Below are 17,320 nucleotides of genomic sequence, written 5' to 3'. Positions count from 1 at the left end.
GACCTTGGTCAAGTCCCTTAATCCTGTTTGCTTCAGTTTCCTTGTCTGTAAGAAAAGGAAATGACAAACCACTCTAGTATTTTTGCCAAGAAACCCCAAAAAGAGTCACATTGAGTCAGACTCCATTGAAAATGACTCAGCATCTCATAAATGGAAGCAAGTGGGGATATTTTTATGTATCATTTTGCAGTTGGGTGCATTTTTTTTTGAGAGAATGGAAGAAGGTAGGAGTGAGAGGACTACTTACACTTTTGTGTTTGCATTTTACACAGGGCAGATATTAATGTACTTCTATATGAACAGAAGGGCAGCTAAATGGTGCTATAGTGCAGAGTGCAGGGCCTGGAGTCAGGAAAACTCATCTTCATGAATTTAAATACAGCCTCAGACACTTACTAGCCATGAGACCCTCAGAAAGTCATCCAACCCTGTCTGCCTCAGTTTCCACATCTGTAAAATAAGCTGGAGAAGGAAATGGCAAACCACTCCAGTATTTTTGCCAGAAAAATTCCAAATGGAATCACAATGAGTTGGAAATAACTGAACAACAACTGTGAACAAAAGGAGTAAATGTTTGATGTTATTTCACTATTAAAGGTTTTCTCCTTTAAGAGCTAGATCACCAATACAAGGGCAACTCAAATTATAAAAATTTTTTTCTTTTATGGTGACAGTGAGGGGAGAGGAAAGGAAAGGGTTTATAAAACAGGTGACCAGGAAACAAATTTGGTATGTACTACCCTGCCTCTTGTCCAGGGCCTTCATATGGGGTTCTGAGGTCAGCAAAGACCAATATTCACCACTCCTTAATGAATTTAGTGACTTTGCAGTTGTTTTCTTATGTATAGACAGGAGCCAGATTTTTAACATTTTACTATACCGTATTATACCTTAAGTCTTAAATATAACATATCAAAGATACCATAACAAATGGGCTCTGAGCAACTAGTGGTATCCTGGATCTACCAATGCTGGACTCAGGAAGAGTCTAAATCTGACCTCAAATACATCTCAGTTGTGTCACGTTGGACAGGTCCATTAACCTCTCTGTTTGACTCACTTTCATCAACTTCAAAATGAGAATGATAATTGTGCCATCTTACAAGATTGTTGTGAAGATAAAATGACATAATATTTGTAAAGCATTAGCATAGGTCCAGACACACAGTAGGTGCTATATAATTGCTAGATATGATTATTATTATTAGCAAATGCTTAAGACATTTAATTTTACAAGCTTGATTTAGAAGACATCTCAAAGAACACAAGGATGATCTTCAGCATAAAATTTTAGGACTAAGAAAGACTTTAAGAACTCATCTCAATTCAATAAATCACTTAATCTATTCTTTTATAAAGATGAAGGTTTTAAAACACCTCTGCTATTTTGTGGTTCTCCATTCTTTTGTCTTTTTCTACCAGGTAAAAATGTTTCAATGCTTTCCTAATTTCATTCATTCAGTATTCATCCAACAACCATGTCTAAATCATTTACTATTGGCAAGACTCTTGCATGTTGTGTAGGGAAACAACGATGAATAAAATACAGAACCTGTCACCAAAGAAATTACAATCTAGTAGGGAATAGAAGAAATGATTTCATGTAGAAAACATGACAAGGATTTAGCACAGGTATATATAAACAAAAATAATGAGAGATCATAGTAGGAAAAAAATCTCTTGCAGTTTATGCAATAGAGGGAGGAGACATGAAAATCAGGAAGAATTCACAGGAAAGCCCAAAATATTGCAAGTGGTGAGGTAGAGCTGGTTGATGGGCAGTCCAATTTGGTTGTAATGGAGGCAATATGAAAAGGAGTATTGTGAACTAAGGCTGAAAAGGTAAGTTCTTTAAAAATTGTTGTTTTATTAGTTCTCTCTCTCGCTGTCTTCTGGCGACCTATCATATTATACTTTAATTTTTCTAACTTTCTTCCTGTATGGGGGTGGGAGTAGAAGGAAAAGTTGAAATTACCTAATTTTTTAACTAAAAAAAATCACAAGAAACTAAACAGGGAGCACAAGAGGTTCTGATGCTAGACCAGCCTTTTGAATTCTGAGCTAATATTTGGCTCCTCTTTCATTTCTCTAAAGTCACTATTTTCTTTGTCTTGGTTTATTTGGACAAAAACTGAAAGCAGATGTATTGAAACTGTGTTACCAATCAGAAATAGCCATGGCTCTACTGGATGGGGCCGCTTTGATTATGATTTATGCTTTTTGCGCTATCAGACAGACACCCACAGAGGTGGGGGAGGGAGAGAGGAGAGAGAGAGACAGAAAGAAAGAGGGAAGGAGGGGAAAAGGGAAGAAAGGGGAAGGGAGGAAAAGAGAGAGAGGGAGAGGGAGAAGGAGAGAGAGAGGAAGAGAAAGAACAGAGAGAGAGAAACAGAGAAAAAAGAGAGAGAAAGAGAGAAGAAGAAGGAGGAGGAGGAGGGAGGAAAAGAGAGAGAGGGAGGAGAGAGAGAGGAAGAGAAAGGACAGAGAGAGAGACAGAGAAAAAAGAGAGAGAGAGAGAGAAAGAGAGAGAGAGAAGAAGAAGAAGGAGGAGGAGGAGAGAAAGAGAGCGGAAGAGGAGACAGAGAAAAAGAGTAAGAGAGAGAAGGATGGAAGATAGGAGGAAGGGAAAACGTTTTTGTGCCTGGTTGCCTGGCTCACATTTCCTTTCAAGTGCCATATGACTACTTAACAATACTTGGCTTTTCTCAGTGGGCCACAAGGCAAGTGGGCTAAATAAACCACAATCCACTAGATGGAGCCAGGCATCAGATTAATAGCTCAGACTTTGTTTAGCAAATTAATTTGACCATAGAATATTTTGGGGCTTGTTATCTCTTAATAAGAACCATCGTTTTGGAGGGTGGGGGTGGAAATCTGGGAAACATTAGGAAGATGGAAGGATTTGAGGAAATACGTGGGAAATAATAACTTGCATTTTTGTTTTGTACCTATTTTCACACTTAATAGTGTTTAAAATTTTTTAAAAACTTTTTATTTTTAAAACATGCATAGTTTTCAACATTCAATCCTGTAAAAACCTTGTGTTCCAAGTTTGTTTCTCCCTCCTTTCCCCCCTTTCAATAGAAGGCAAGTAATCTAATATATGTTAAACACGTGCAGTTCTTTTATACATATTTCTACACTTATCATGTTGCACAAGAAAAATCAGATTAAAAAGGAAAAAAAAAGATGAAAATATTATGTTGTTATCCAAATTCAGTCCCCATAATTTTCTCTCTAGGTGCAGATGGCTCTCTCCATCACAAGTCTATTAGAATTGAATTAAATCATCTCATTATTGAAAAGAGCCACCTCCATCAGAGTTGATCATCATATAATCTTGTTATTGCTGTGTACCATGTTCTTTTGGTTCTATTTACTTTACTTAGCATTAGTTTTATCACATTTAATATTATAAGGAGAAAGTATCAGTAGCAAAGGAATATCATGGATCCTCTCATTGCACCTAACATAAGTTTTGGGGAAATAAAAACTTTCTTCTAGCAAGGGTTAAATAGTATTCAATAAGAGAAGTTCTTTCACACCTGCCAATAGTATTTTATACAGAATTGGAGAGTAAGAAAGGTTTAAGCATTTTAAAAATTATTTTTCTTCAGTCATTTTTCAATTGTGTCTGACTCAGTGATCCCATTTGGGGTTTTCTTGGCAAAGATAACTGGAGTGGTTTGTCATTTCCTTCTTCGGCTCATTTTACAGAGGAGGAAACTGAGGCATGTTGAGTTAAGTGACCCAATCAAGAGTTAAACAGCTAGTAAGTATCTGAGACCGTATTAGAACTCAAAAAGATGAGTCTCTCTGACTCCAGGACCAGTGTTCTATCCACTACAACATTCAAGTTGCCAAAAAAATTTATTTTAAGGTAAGTAAAATTTGTGAGTATCATTTATCACTAACCCCTAACAATAGCCATGGTTTCATCTTCTGACAGACCAAATCAGATAAATGATGGTAGTCAAGATACATGAAGAAACAAAGACTGAAAAAATCAAAATTGGAATCATTGTCATTCAATTTCCAAGGTGGTAGATTCCCTTATCTAACAGGAAAGTAGGTTGAAATACTCACATCTTCTCACCTTTTCTCTCCTCTTCCCCAACTTCTGTAATCTTCTCTCATTGGAATATATGTTCCTGAGGACCCAGACTCCCTTTCTTTTTGTTTATAGTTCGATTCCCAGCATTTAGAACAATGCCTGGAATTTAGCAACTAATAAATGCTTTATTTATGAAAATAACAGAGATTAAACTCCAACTACATCTGACTAATACTGACTAATGAACTAATAATTACTAATGTTTGTCTTTTATACTTTTCTGACTTAGAATGTCTTAGAAAGAAAAAATATAGTTTAACTAGCAAGAACCATGAGCTCAAACTTCCGAAGTCCTGGGCCCAATTCTCAATGGGACCACTCACTTACCATGCTAGGTTATTTGGCTCAATCTCCCCTTCTACAAAATGAAATATTTAAGGTGTTTTCTAAGACTTCTTTATAGTTTTAGCATTCTCTAAATTTAAAAAAAAATCTATTCACAATTTGACCTGGGAAATGTAAATGAGAATGATTTTTGAAGAAGAATGAAAATCATTGTAAAATTTCCTTGGGTTTCTTTATTATCACATTATAAAACATCACATTTCTTTTTACTTCAAGTGACTGCAATTAATTTCAAGAATCAAACATGAGACAATAATATGGAGCTCAGAATTAATGCCAAAATACTTTTTATAGTTCAATCTTTGAATAGAAACTTTACACACAAGAAAATTATTTTTATGTTGGCCATTAATGCATGATCTTACTGCATTTATTTTTTATAAAATCTGTATAATTCTGATGAGATTTATGTTAGATACATTCTGATTTTATTTGGCAGTATATTTTTAGACTTTTGAAAGACTCTCTCTCAAGTATTTGTGTTTGCAGGATTGCCATTCCTATCTACTTAAAACAGTCGCTTCCCAATCTGGGGGAACAAGGAAAGGCCTCCAGCAGAAAGTGAGACTTGAGTTTAATCTTGAAGCAAGCTATGAAAACCAAGAGACAAGGGGTGAGGGGGTAGTGGTGGGCAGAGTATTTGAGGCAAAGCAAACAACCAGAGCAAAGGCAAGAAGAGAGATTGAAATGCCACTTGTGAAGTACCAGAGGGCCAGTTTAACTGGATTGTAGAGTGTGGATTGTGCCAAACAGAAGAGGTGATATTTGATCCTCGAGCTAAAAAAGGAGCCACTGAAGCTCATTTTTGGGGTGGGGGAGGTCAAACCTATGCCTCAGAAAAATCACTTTACCTGCTGAGTGGAAAATGGATTAGAATAGGAACAATGTGAGGATGGGAGACATAGTATCTGAACTAACTCAGGTTTGTTGTGAAGAAAGCACTTTGTAAACCATAAAATGCTGTGGTGATTGTCGAACTCAGTCAATATTTTATTTAGTAAACTGTAATAAAAATATTATATTATAAAATTAATAAATGCCAACTTCTACAATAGAGATTTGAATTAAAAAGAGACCTCTTCTCATTCTTTCCCCAACAAATTGCTACAGAATCAAACATCTCAAAATCACGTAAGAAAATACTATTAGCCTTTAAAAACAATATAATTCATTCCAACAAATATTTATTACTATATAAATTATAAGATATTTATATGTCTTATGTGCAAAGTTCTGTGATAAGGATAGCATAAAAAAATTCCATCATCATTTCCATCCGAAATCTAACTTGTGTGGATACGTGTTTAAAAATAAAAGCATGTTACTTCTCCAAACATGGTTAATATTGTTGAAAAAACCTATGTTACTTTTTAAAAACTTAAAATGTTTAATAAGAAAATAAATTCCATTTCAGCTGATTTTCCCAATTTTTTACACTTAAAAAAAAAAGTCTATTGAATCCTAAGTAAGTCTAATGAGCAGAGAGAGAGACCAGGGCTAATTTGAGATTCTGTCCAATCCACTGGTAGCAAATAATGAATATTTATTATATAATAACAGATGGAGAAAGCCTACAAATTATTAAAATTTTTCCCCTTTCCAAAGTAATAGGATTCTTTTATTTCTTTTGCCATAATTACTTCCTTAAGCAAGACATTAATTTAATAGATGCTAGTTTCACAAGAGTTTAAAGTCACTCTCTTTGTTTCATAAACCTGGAGTGTCAAGTAGCTAAAACCAAAATAAAGGAACTTGACAGGAAAACATATTACATATGTGTGACATATGAACATGCACATGCAACATATATGTTGGTTGATTGGCTGTTGTCCTTTATTCTTGAAGAGGACCAAAATGATAACACTATGTTAGAATGTTAGGGCAGTCCAATTAGGGCTGATCACACTAATAAAAGCTTGAAGTGCTTTGCTATAAGTCGGTCATAAATAGTCCACATGAATATTTGGTGTGGCTTCTCTAATTTTGTGCATTTCCTGTTTCCTTTGAGCTAATTCAATTCTGCTTTGCTCATAGAGCACAAAACCTTCCCTGAAGAGGGCACAACATGCTGGGAGGTCCTGTGCCAGTGTCTCTCTCCCATGTCATTCTAAAGTTCTTGAGAGACCTCGAGAGTGTCCTTGTACCATTTTTTTCTGAACACCCTGTGAGCACTTGCATGGATGTAACCAAAAATCAAAGAATCTAGATCTCCTCCTGTAAAGAATCAGGTCCTAATCTTAGAACACAGATACAGCATTATTCTGGTGCTATTTACTTTGAGGAGAAGCTAGGAAAAGGAGAGATGAATGAATAGTCTCTTCAATTTTTAACAGAAGAACAATGTAGCACCCAAAAAAATGTTTTCTTTCTTTCTCCCCTTGCAAAACAGGTTTTTGTGTTGGAGCAAATGCAAATTGGAGGAAATGCTGGGATCCAAGAGTCAATCTAATAAGGCAAGCTTCCTATAGTTGTGCAAAGCTGAGCTAAAGAACAAACATTAAGAAATTAAGTTCTTGTAATGGTCATTTGAACCAGATCCTTATCTCTATTTTTTCTTCTTCTTTTTTTTAAACAATCCAGGACTCAAACTTTTGTGTTGGAAACTCCCTATCCTGCTGTGGTGAAATTCAGACTTCCTTTAGACTAAAGTCCTTTAGACTTTAACCATTGGGAAATGGTTAAAAAAAAAGTCAGTATAATGTGATAAGGGAAATTAGAAAAATGCACAGGACAGATATAGAATTGATGTTCCACCCTGCTTCCTCATTTTTAGCTTGATTCTCCCAGGCACAGAACAGAGCTCCAGTGCTCCAAAATTTTATTTTCTGGGAGATTTGATGTATTATCAGAGCAAAATCATTGACCTTCTCTGAATCCCCAATTCCCACACACTTCATCAAGGCAAAGGGATATATATACTTTGGTTACTTCAAAAACTGAATGCAAGAGCGCAGATATATGCGCCTGTCAAAGACCAGTTTCACTTAGTTCACATTTTTGTGAAGACTTGGCTAGATCTGAATCCCTCAAAGTGGAGGAAACGTTCTTCCTTAAACACTTTTCCCTCCCACCCTGTTCTCTCCCCACTTATTACTTGGACCCAGAACTTAAACTAGACCTCAAGCTTTTATGAAAACCCTCGAAATATAAGCACCACAACATATGACAATTGTTTCTGGATGAATTTCATTCTGAAAAAAAGAATCTTTTTCTGCTGTTGGGGTCCCAGATTCATTCTGATCTATAGTTTTTTCCCTTTCCCTCCTTTCTGTGCCCCTTCAGGTCTTCCTTCTCATTTGGCATAGTAGATAAGGAATCTGGTGTTAGGAAAACCTTATTTAGTTCACATCCTGCTCCAGACACTAACTTAGCTATGTGACCTTAAGCAGCCTCGATCTGCTTTTCTGTAGAATGGGAAGAATTGAACTTATCTCACGGTATTATTGTGATGATCCGATAAAATAATGTGTGAATTGCTTCATAAACTTAAAGTTTATTTAAATGCTAGTTATTGTTATGGTTAAGTTAACATATAAAAATGATAATGCTAACTTAGTATTACTATTACATCTCCAAAGGTATCTAAAAAGTAGATTCCCTAAAGATCAATGATAAATCAGAAGAAGTGTAAATTTTGTAGATTTTCAGCTGCCAGTGTTAAGTGGGGTCCACATTTTGAATCAAGTGGATGTTCCTAATATCCATCAAATCACAATAATAGGCAACTGCATACTCTGCCTGTAGGCAAGACTGACCCTGTTGATATTCTTCCAAATATCAGAGCCTCTTAGGGCAGTATAAATCCCTTTCTTTATTTCTCATTTAGTTATGTAGTCTGAAAAAGAGAAGAAGGGTAGAACAAAAATAGCCATTTCTAGCTCTACTATCTCCTAACCTCTTTGTGGAAGAAGTGATAGAGAAAGGAGGAGGAGGATGCCTTTTATCATGGTGGGAGCAGGAGTGCCAGGCTCATCACAAGACAAGTAGAATACTCACAGGGGATCACTTGTGGGAAGTGGAGCATGAGGATACAGATACCCTCAGGATCTATAGGCAGTTATCCACATCTAAAGCACCCTGCATCTTTTGGATATCAGGAGCCAGAGTAGAAAAAAGCCCCAGATCATGAGTTAGGGCACTTGGATTTCTAGCCCCACCTTTGTTTAAACACTTCACCTACCTCTCAGTTTCCTCGTTCTTCAAAATAAGAAGGGTTGGGGGTTTGGATTAAAATATAACTAAGGTTTATTCTTGCTTTGGCATTCTATTCCTAATCATGGATGGATTAAAAAAAAGACTTCCAATACGTGTGTCTTCAGACACAGCTTTCATAGGGTTGATTATAAAAATCTGTACTACTTTAACTATGACACTGCTCTTAATACAAAGGAGGAAGAGAGAAGAAGGAAAATGTACTCACATTCTCCAAAGCCCCTCCATCTACTCCATCTGGAAGGTCTCAAAAGTAAACATCACATTTTAAGGGCAGGAAACATTAATAGTGGCCAGTTCAAAATTTAATTTAAACAGAGTCAATATCTGTCAGCTGACACTGGAGAACAATGAGCAGCGGTAATACCAGGAGAGGCAAATGCAATAGAAGTCGAGGGATGATGTTCCACAGACAATGCCTCCATTCGCTCAGCAGGGAAGAGGCCCTTCACTGCATCCCCCCCATTTCTCCTCACCCAGATCTATGTTCTTGTATGTCATGGTCAAGACAGCTCAACAAAAAATCACAACTGCTGTCCATTGAGGACTTAGAGAGACAAATAATATTTAGGTCCAGTGGCAGCAAGGTAAGTGTTTGAAAATATAACCCTATAAAGTCAAGCCTGATTTCTCAAATTATAGTCCAAAGTGCATCATCAGCAATTGATTATTTGTAATAAGAATGCCTTGAATTTGGTGCAAAGACCAAAATAGGAGTAAGTAAGAGAGTTTCCCTAAGAAAACATGGGAATAAGATTATATAGGGTCTAGAAAACCAAGAGAAAGAACCACTGTTCCTAGCACTAGCCTCTGGAGCCCGAGGCACCACATTTAAATCTACAGTTTAATAGCTGTGTGACTTGGAGAAAGTTGATCAACTTGCTGTGACCTCAGCATTCTCTTCTGTAAAATGAAGGAGTCAAACTAGATATCCTGTAAGATCCATTCTACCTCTGTATCCCCATGACCCTAATTTTATAGCTATTTGACTAAAACTCTTCAAAGTACAGAGTGAGAATCATAGGGGATGGTCAAGATAATCCATGTGGGAACATCTTGTAGGGCCAAGCAAGGAAGATGGATTTTTATAGTCCATTCCACCCTTGCTGCAACAGCTATGTCTTAAGCATGATCTCATTAACCCCTGCATCAAGGGTGAATAGTGCTAACATTGAAGAAGCCATAGAGGAGGCTGTATTAGGGGATGAGAGGTAGAATGAGTAGGGTTGGACAGATACAGTTATAGCTTCTCCAAGCAGCATAAGCTGTTATATTTCCCTAGAGTAGCCCATCAGCTAGTTAGCATTTATTAAACCCATGCTTTGTGCCAAGAATTATGTTAAGCCCCTGCCACCAAGGAGTTCACAATCTAATGGTGGAGACAACATGCAAACAACTTTGTCCAAACAAGATATGCACAGCATAAACTGGAGATAACCAGTACTGTTGCTAAGCAAAATCTGGAACAACATGACTTGACCCCTTCACTTCCAGTAGAGTGAGGCAGCATGGTGTAGTGTCTATTGTACCACTTGCCAGGAAATCCTGGTTCAAAGACTGCCTCAGACACTTAATATCTTTCTGACCATGGACAAGTCACTTAATCTCTATCTTAGTTTCCTTATCTATAAAATAAGAAGGCTAGATTCTATATCTTCTAAAATTCCTTCTACCTCCAAAGCAATACTATGGGTTGCCATGGTTCTCAGCATCTCCATAACTGGAAGCATTGTGGCCACGGAGAAAGGAGCAGCTAACTAGCAAGCTACCGGCAGCATAGGAAGGGTTGCTTTTCTTTCCTTTTTTTCTTCCTGCTTAGACTTTTTAATATTTTAAGCATACATGATTTTATATCTATGGACACTTCCTCAAATCAGTTCATTTATATTTTATTCAGCAAACTTATTACAATAAATTTATTTAGTTTTTATTTATTTACAAAGTATATACATGGGTAATTTTTCCAATATTGACCCTTGCAAAACCTTTGGTTCCATATTTTCTCCTCCTTCCTCTCACCCCCTTTTCTAGCTGGCAGATAGTCCAATACATGTTATATATGTTGAAATGCATGTTAAATCTAATTTAAGTTTACATATTTATACAGTTCTCTTACTGCACAAAAAAAATTGGATCAAGAAGGAAGGAAAAGAAAACCTGAGAAAGAAAACACAATGCAAGCAAATCACAACAGAGAGTTAGAATGCTATGTTGTGTTCCACACACTGTTCCCATGGTTCTCTCTCTGGGTATAGATGGCTCTCTTCATCACTGAACAAGTGCAACTAGTTTGAATCATCTCATTGTTGAAGAGAGCCACGTTCGTCAGAACTGATCATCATATAGTCTTGTTATTGCCATGTATAATGATCTCCTGGTCCTGCTCACTTCACTCAGCATCAGTTCATGTAAGTCTCTCCAGGCTTCTATGAAATCATCCTGCTGGTCGTTTCTTATAGAACAATAATATTCCATAATATTCATACACCACAATTTATTCAGCCATTCTCCAATTGATGGGCATCCACTCAGTTTCCAATTTCTGGCCACTACAAAAGGGGCTGCCACAAACATTCATGCACATACAGGTCCCTTTCCCTTCTTTAAGATCTTTTTGGGATATAAGCCCAGTAAAAACACTGCTGGGTCAAGGGTATGCACAGTTTGATAGCTTTTTGAGCATAGTTCCAAATTGCTCTCCAGAATGGTTGGATGCATTTACAATTCTACCAACAATGTATTAGTGCCCCAATTTTCCCACATCCCCTCCAACATTCTGCATTATCTTTCCCTGTCATTCTAGCCAGTCTGACAGGTGTGTAGTGGTATCTCAGAGTTGTCTTAATTTGCATTTCTCTGATCAATAGTGACTTGGAGCACCTTTTCTTGTGACTACATATAGTTTTAATTTCTTCATCTGAAAATTATTCATATCCTTTGACCATTTATCAATTGGAGAATGGCTTGAACTATTATAAGTTAGAGTCAATTCTCTATATATTTTAGAAATGAGGCTTTTATCAGATCCTTTGGATGTAAAAATATTTTCCCAGTTTATTGCTTCCCTTCTAATCTTTTCTGCATTAGTTTTGTTTGTACAAAACCTTTTTAACTTAATATAATCAAAATTATCTATTTTATGATCAGTAATGATCTCTAGTTCTTCTTTGGTCACAAATTCCTTCCTTTCCCACAAATCTGAGAGGTAAACTATCCTGTTCTTCTAATTTGTTTATAATATTATTCTTTAAGTCTAGATCATGAAGGGTTGCTTTTCTTTAGCACCACTCACTATTATCTATTGGGATTTTATTCATCCTCATCCATCCATCCTTCTCCTCATGCTGCTTCCTCATCCCATGAACTCTGTCACCCTGTTAAGTGTGCTTGGAAGGGATGACATTGCATCAGTTAAAACATTATGGAAGCATGGTGGGCTAGGTATGTGTTATGGAACCATATTGAAAAAGTTTCATAGGGAGGATTGGAAGACATGCTAAATAACATCTTTGGAGAGATGTGCTTGGGAGAAAGATGGAACATAACCCAACATGATAGAGGTTAACAACTGAGGTTAGCTGATGGAGAGGGGAAGGGAGTGGAAATTCCAGAATAGGAGGCTGAAGCGTAGATATTCAAATTTTTACATATATTTACTTACTCCTATAATATTCCTGGGCAAATAGCAAGTAGTCAGAAATTTATTGTTTTTGGTCCTTCATTTTCAAAATGGACCAATGCCATAATATCTTGGCTTACACATGAATCGTGTATAAATGAGGCAGAGCTATACAAAGTCATCAGCTTCATTTTTTCCTTCAGTGTCACTGAAATCCACTGTCAAGAGAGAGGTCAAAATGCCCCAATTAGAGAATAGAGGGGACAGAAAGGATTAGCAGGTTTGATACTGTTTGAGAATTAGGAATGTTAAAAATACAAATATCCTTTCTGAAAGAAGTTGCAAGCAAGAATATAAATCTTGGTCTAGATACCAATCTTTGATGTGATAATGTATTTTATAAAATTTTCAACAAGATGTGCATAAGATAGTAATAGTTAAAAGTTTCTGCTTAAAGTAGGATAAAGAAAATAAGAATAGAGAGATATCAATAGAAAATGTCAATAGAGAGATGGTACAGAAATGTGTAATTAGGAATGTACCAAAGTAGTCCCTAAATAATGCGATTCAATCATTTTTCAGTTGTGTCTAATTCTTTGTGATGCCATTTGGGGTTTTTTTTTGGCAAAGATATTGGAGTAGTTTGTCATTTCAGCCTCTAGGTATTTCTCTAAATTTTACTTTAAATAATATATCACTTTCTTGTATGATAATGAAGTGATAAATCAATTTATAATTTAAGTTTATAGCAACAAAATTTATTTTGAAAACAAAATGTAATTAACTTGATCATGTCCTAATCTATATTTTCAGACATCCTTGCTTAGGGAAAATCCTCAGCAGAAAGATACAACCAAAACCCAAGACATCATCATTTTGTCTTGGAGGTGCTCCCTGAGCCTATACAATGCTTGCTAATGTCATAACTTACCAATATGGAGTTCAAAATTCTACCCTCACATTTGTCCTTGAGTTTCTTTATTATTATAAGATAGGACAGAAATAATCTCTGCTTCAGGATTCACCTCCCAACAAGAATGAATTAGGAGCTAGATATTACTTCCAAATCTCATTTTTAAAAATGACTTCATTTCTATAGGACTCAAGCTTTTTGATAGATAAAGGACTAAATGACCTTTAAGGCCTCTTATAGCTCTAAATCTATGGTTCCATGATCCTGCTAGTCTAAGGAATAGTCAAATATTAACCACAAAGTACTTTGCTCCCTTCAAAAATACTTTATAAATAAAACAAAAGTTGGTATATGCTTTGAAGCATATAAAAATCACCAAGTTGTTTCCCCTAAAACCATAAAGCAAAATTGTGGTAAACTGACAGAGAATCCATCACTGTCCTATTTTTTTTTCAGTTTTCTACATAATTAAATGATCTTGACTTTATCAATAGTTTTAACTGATGATCTCAGGAAGCTTCTGCACAGACCATATTGTGCAAGACAGAGGAAAATTTCATAATGGAGACAATTTCTCCCTGAAGCAAGCCTGCAAGCTTTTAATTATATTTGAAATGAATATTAATGCCATCTTTTTTCTGGGCCCCAATTTTTTCAGATATCTACTGGAGTTTCTTCATTTGCAGAAGGGAAATTGCAGACTGTCTGATGATATCATCACAGGAAACCCTGCATATTGTTGAGAGTTTAACTCTGCTGGAGTTCTCTCAACACAAACCAAAGCTTATGCTGTTTGGGGTGCTTCATTTTTTCCACTCTTTTCTAATAGGCAGGAAAATTGCTAGAACACCACAACAAATATTTGGGTCACAGATTGCTTTAATGATGTATTTTTAATGGTTATTTTGATCCTGTATTTGTTTTATTTCTCATACCCCACTCCTAGCCAATCAAGTCCTGTTGACTTTTACCTTTGTAACATCTTTCCCATATGTCCTCTTTTCTCCTCTGACATTGCCATTACCTTGCTGCAGGCCCTCATCCCCTCATACTTGGCAATAACCTGTCTTGAGACAGACAAGAGAGCCTTGTCTGCCACAAGGCTCTCCCCATTCCAAGCCATCTTCTATTCAGCCCTCCAAATGATTTTCCTCAAGGGTGGTTCTGACCTTGACACTCCCCTACTCAAGAAACTCTACTGACTTCCTATCAATTCAGAATCATATATAAAATCCCCTGCTTGACATTCAAAGTCTTTCATAAAAAAGTCCTTTCCTACCTTCCAGACTTCTTACACTTTACATTGTTGTTTTGTGGTCCAATGAAACTAGACCTCTGTTCTTAAACAAAACACTCCAGCTCCTGATTCTGGGCATTTTAACTACCTGGCTTCCTTCTAGTTTCTCTTAAAACCCCACCTTCTGCACCTTTCCAAACTATTTTCAAGTTGCCTTCCCCTTTAGACCAGGGGTCCTCAAACTACGGCCCGCGGGCCAGATGCAGCAGCTGAGGACCTTTATCCCCCTCACCCAGTGCTATGAAGTTTCTTTATTTAAAGGCCCACAAAACAAATGTTTTGTTTTTACTATAGTCCAGCCCTCCAACAGTCTGAGGGACAGTGAACTGGCCCCCTATTTAAAAAGTTTGAGGACCCCTGCTTTAGACCATGAGTTCACTGAGAACAAGAACTATCTTTTTTTGTATAAATTTTATTGACAGTGACTGGAGACCAACTTGAGATATATAGAAAGAGGCAGACTTTGGAAGGCAGACATGAAGAGGAAGAAGCCACCTTATGTCTGATCTCCAGCTTGCCTCTATGAAAATTTAAGGAAAATTCTTCTGGGGAAGATTAGGGCCTCTTTGCTTCATTGAGCAAGATTTTAGCTTCTTCCCATCTATATAGTTAAACCACCCCTATATCTCTTTTCCAGTGCATTTTAATAAGTGTAACTTTTATGATTTCTGATAATTTCCGGGATAAATGAGTTTACTATTCATTATTTGTGATGGTCTTTTGTATAATTAGCATTTAGTGGGAAGGGATCAAGTTAGAAGATATAAACTTAGTGCATTTTCCTCCTTTAAAAACTAGTGACCAGAGGATTACCTATTTTTGAACTAAAAAACATGCATTAGATCAGTAATATTTAGAGAAACAAATAGCTATAATTCTAGTTTAGTACCCTTTTTTCTCAAAGGAGAGCAAAATAGCAAACTTCATTGCCTTTTCTCCTGCTCCCCTCATGGAAGGTCCCATGATTTCCCTTGGAAAGAAGTTGGCAAGATTCCAAAGATATCTATCCTTGTCTCCCTTCAAAAGACATCTCTCCTTATATGGACATCCCATAAAGAAATACCTGTCTCTCACACACTTGTGTAGTACACACTTTACAAGTGATTAATGTGATCCATACAAAAGTACTTAGTGACTGAATCAGGACCAGAATCCAGGTCTCTTGGCTCCCAGACTAGCATTCTTCACACTATTCAATGATCCCTCCTTGCTCCATGATATGTGGGTCTGAATATCTATTGAGAATATTTATTTTTTAAGCTCTTTGCTTATAAAGGTTAAGTGCAAAATAATTAACCATCTGGCCAGTAGAGGGAAAAATGAACATTAGCAGGGAAATTAAAGGGAGCTTTCAAGTACAATCAATTTTTGATTATCCATAAGTGGATGATTGACTTTTGTAAATTATCTGAAGCTCAGAGTCCTTTGATTGAGTCTCCGGGTGCCAGTAATATATAGCAATTCTGGGAGGGGGTTAGGTTAGTTTAGGGCTGATTATTCTTTATTTCCCTCCTTCACTGAGTTGAGCAATTCCCTTAACCTTTCTGAATTTCATTTTCCTCATCTGCAAAATAAAACTCCTCCTCCATGTACCCCATATATTCAATTGATTGACAACTCTTTTTGGGTCCACTTAAAAAGTATCTCACTTTTTTCCTTCTTTTTTATTCACACAGTCATCAACTAGTACAGAACCTTTTTGTCTGGATTATTCCAGTAGCCTCTGAACTTTAATTCTCTCCTTTTTCAACATATTCTCCACTCAGCTGCCAAAGTAATTTTCCTAAAGCACAGGTCTGACTATATCATTCCCTAGATCAGTTAAATCTTCCAAACTCACTAATGGTCAAATATAAATTACTTCTGTCATTTAAATTCCTTTATGACTTTGATCCAATCTGTATATCTAGTCTCAATAAATATCACTCCCCTCCACAACAATCTTTGAATCAGCCAAATTACTTTTCTGGCTATTTCTCACACATTCTCCAATCTCCCATCTCTATACCTTTGCACTAACAAAGGAATGCATGCTCCCCTGTCTGGATTGTGCACTCTTTTCTTATCTCTATTTCTTAGAACTCGTAGCTTCCTTAAAAGTTCAGCTTAAACACTACTTTCTGCATAAAGCTTTTTCTGATCATCCTAGTTCTTAATTCTTCTTCTTCCTCAAATTGTCTTACATGAAGTGTCCCCAAACCTTTGGGATTTTAAGTTTTAATAGCTTAAAACCTAAGACTTTTGGGACATCCAATATTCATTTTTATCTCTATTCACATAAATGTATATAGTTTCCTTCTAGAGAATATAAGCTAAGGTCAGGATCATTTCACTTATGTCTCTGTTGTTCTAGTACAGTGCCTGATACACTTTACCTGGAAAATTCATTGATTCTACTCCTAATATCAACTCACAGGATTTTAAGGAATACACTTTAAAGTGATAGTTAAATGTACTATTATTATATAAAGAGAAAATATTTGCAACTAATTATGAGAGGGCTGTTGGCAGACTTCTCAAAACCAGCTATCAGAATTGTATAAATGATGTACGGGAGAAGCTTTTATAAAAGAAGTTTTCTATAATCTATTAGAATACAGTTGTCAAACACAGGCAAGGATATACGTTGAGGATAGTAGCATGGTTAAAAAGGACAGATGATTAAAGGAGGATGACACTGGGCAATGAAACTATTAAGGGGAAGATAAAGTAGATTCTTGAATTCCATCTAAGGCATGTGAACTTTACTTTGATATATGTCACAAGGTTTTGACTTGGGTAATTTATGAAAAATAAGTTTTTCAAATAGGAGAAAGACAT

General features: G+C 36.3%; 1 protein-coding gene across 2 annotated transcripts in view; it reads right to left on the bottom strand.

Moving 5' to 3' along the window:
• Positions 1 to 17,320, bottom strand: part of LOC100915922 (guanine nucleotide-binding protein subunit alpha-14) — a 94,187-nt gene that overhangs the window by 30,350 nt on the left and 46,517 nt on the right. The window lies entirely within an intron of this gene.

The sequence above is a fragment of the Sarcophilus harrisii genome, chromosome 1 (assembly GCF_902635505.1).
Source record: "Sarcophilus harrisii chromosome 1, mSarHar1.11, whole genome shotgun sequence".
NCBI lineage: Eukaryota > Metazoa > Chordata > Mammalia > Dasyuromorphia > Dasyuridae > Sarcophilus > Sarcophilus harrisii.
This window is presented reverse-complemented; position numbering and strand designations above follow the sequence as displayed.